The 3,077-nt window shown below is 38.7% G+C and overlaps 1 protein-coding gene across 1 annotated transcript in view; it reads left to right on the forward strand.

The window, feature by feature from the left end:
• The first annotated feature begins 363 nt into the window (after positions 1-363).
• The window catches only part of ppm1aa (protein phosphatase, Mg2+/Mn2+ dependent, 1Aa), a 32,713-nt gene continuing 29,999 nt past the window's right edge, over positions 364-3,077 (forward strand). The window contains exon 1 of the mRNA XM_039741581.1: positions 364-653. The gene's annotated coding sequence lies outside the window, so the exon portion shown is untranslated. The remainder of the gene's footprint in view (positions 654-3,077) is intronic.

A 3,077-nucleotide genomic window follows, 5' to 3' on the forward strand; every position in this document is an offset into this window, starting at 1 on the left:
ATTACAACTGGATTACAAAGATCTTCAAGTTAAGGAGTAAAAAGGTGCAGTAATAAAAGCAAAATTGATTTTCTTTGGTCTAAGCCCTATTCAAGAAAATAATACAGGTCCAATTATACATAACTGAACTATATAAGTATAAAAATACATCATCTGAATGCATACACTGGGCTTACAGCGCATGACCCAAAAGCTGCTCCATATTCATGGCAATGTGTGCGCCTCTCGGCTTATTGACAATGACGTCATCACTCTTCGCAAAGCGCTGCACCCGCTCAATGTACATCCGGGTCTCGGCGCTGTAGTTGCGAGGTGCTGTTCTGGCGGAGGGCGGGCACGGGGAAGGCATTTTTAGGATTTTTTTTTTTTCTTCGGAGGGGTGATCATTCAGTAAGAAATCGAGCCGTATATACCCTCTGGATCAAACACTGTCTAAATGTTATCTTCTGTGTCTTTTAGGTAAACGTAATGCATCCCTGGTTCTCTCAGAAGAGAGAGCTGCACGGTTTCGCGATCTGAATGCGCTGAAAGGCGGTTTAACCCTTCTTCACGACTACGGAATTCTTTCTCTCTGTAGTCGGTGTTCGTCGGCCTACAGCCACCTTTCTTGACGCTGACAGCATTCGAACCCCCGGGCTGCTTGTGGGATTCGGGTAAGTTGGATTCCGGTTGACTAGCTAAAACCAAGCATGAACCAAAAAACCGACAGGGCAGCGACTGGCGAATGAAGGGGATGGTTTGGCAAGGCTAGGCCAAAGCAGGCCACGAAGGCGTCAGGCTTGCCTGTGGCCTACTGCAGCGCTTGTGCCGTTCATTTGTTTATAATTTTTTTTATTCCGTAAAATACGCGGTTTTGTTTAGGCTTAGGCAGCGACCAATGAACAAATGTTAATCTCATGAAGCATTTTAACATTATTGAAGAGGCCTGTCATGTACCTGTTAAAATGATTTAGTGGACGGGATAGAGAAGTCAAAACAAACGTAAACCGCGTAATCGCCGGAGCCATGTTTCTGTTTTGGGAACGATTCCGACAGCACTGACCACAAATGGCACATGGCAAGCTGTCTTGTCAAAATCTAAAATCTTTAACGGAAATAGATTAGAAGATTGCCAAAGGGAATCAGATCGCGAAATCTATCTTGGCCTGATTTACAGTACACAATTATTTTAGGCGGCACCTTGGGCTGATTTTGATTACCTTAGCAATTGGAAAAAGCGATTTATATACTTGTGCAGAATTTTTTAGTTGCAAATGTATAACTGAAGTGCGATCATTTGTTTGGTTGGCTACGAAGTACAGGTTCGTTGCCTAATTTGGCAAGTTCTTCAGTGTGCATGCAGCGCAACGGTGTTTTGTTTCGTTTACTTCTTCCATATCACGCGCAACTGAACCGAGTGGCTTTTCAAGTGTTATCCCCAGATGAGCATTCATCTATATTATTCCGGAATACCACATATCATGGAACTAATCTGTATTTTTTAGTCTTAACCCAAGTATGATTTATTTATACCAAATCTAATACCATTAGTGTATCAGATAGGACCACATTGTAGTAGAGCTGGTTTTACGCGGGGGTCAGTCTTTGCAAATATGCTTAGCATGAAGTGTTTAGACGTGAACGGATAAATTTAATAGTCCAGTTTGCATACTAAGTCGACAAGCCTATCATATAATCCACTACTAAATATACCAACTCATCCATCCATTTTTTTAAACCTGCTTTGTCCTGATCAAGGTCGTAGGGGAGCTGGAGCCTGTCCCAACAATCATAGGGGGTGCAAGGCAGGAACAATCCCATAAAAGTAATGAGTTAAAAAAAAAAAGTATTGTGCTATATTTTCCATCTCCACTCTGGTACAGTGATCACCAATTTATTTCAGTTCAAAGTGCTCAGCTTTGTTAATAATAAAATGATCTCTGGGCAGCCCAAAGGTTTTGAAGTTTCAAACATGTTTAAGCCCCTGTGTATATGTGTGTGTGTGTGTGTATATATATATATATATATATATATATATATACACACACACACACACCAACACCTATATTAAGGCTGTTACAGTACCAAAATTTCAAACTCAAATTTCAAAGTATTGAAATTCAGTAGCGCTTCTGAATCCCAATATAGTATATAATGCTATTCAGCTGTATGCATTAAAATCTTTACATTGACAAAACAAAATCATTGAAATTTCAGCCATTAAAGATTAGAACTATTTAGCATCAGTAACTCTCAATAGCCTTGTTGTTAACCTTAATGCTCATTTCACCCTATCCCAAAAAGTACAATTTTCATCCACCTTCAGTTATAATCTCATATAGGCAGATTTGAATTTTGAGTTAGTTTCTCCAACAGTTTGAGAAAATTGCAACAAAACAGGTCTGTAAGCGAGTTAAAAAATGATAACACTCAAATCATGATCATTGTTGTGCTGAGCGGCACTTTCCACAATACAGTGCAAAGGAAAATGCACCATACTGCTGAATTTATACATAAGCTGCTGTCACAGCCAGGCAAATCTAATCAACTTTCACTTTAGTCACCAACCCGTAATTTTAATTTCTACTATAATAAACATAGTATATCAGCACATGGAAGAGTTTTGTCACAGTTTGTTAAATTGAGCAGTGAAACGTTTTAGTGTGTTGTATTGTAAATGTGATGAAATATAGTTTTTAAATTGCATATAATAAAAGAAAGTAATGCGCTACTTCAGCATGCTTTGAGGCATGAGTTTAAAAATTGAGGTAGTGACGGAGCCCTAGTACAAAAGAGGGTTGCCCCTAAGTGAACAGAGTAGAATAAATTTGGCCTGCAGGTAAAAATAATTGCAGACTCTTATCTTAATGTGTTTAAATGTTTTAACTGACTACAAATAAAAAGTTTTAGCCTGTATAAAAACAGTAAATATCACATTCCTACTTCAGATGCAACAGTTTGCAGGAGTATACCAATTATGTTTTTGTAATTTAGAAGTAAGAAATGGGGATGCAACTCAAATCATGCCATTTGGTAGCCTGTAAAGCTGAACTGTCAAAAGCCAGAATGATTTGTAATGTAGGTTATACAGCCGATAC

The sequence above is a fragment of the Polypterus senegalus genome, chromosome 18 (assembly GCF_016835505.1).
Source record: "Polypterus senegalus isolate Bchr_013 chromosome 18, ASM1683550v1, whole genome shotgun sequence".
Lineage (NCBI taxonomy): Eukaryota > Metazoa > Chordata > Cladistia > Polypteriformes > Polypteridae > Polypterus > Polypterus senegalus.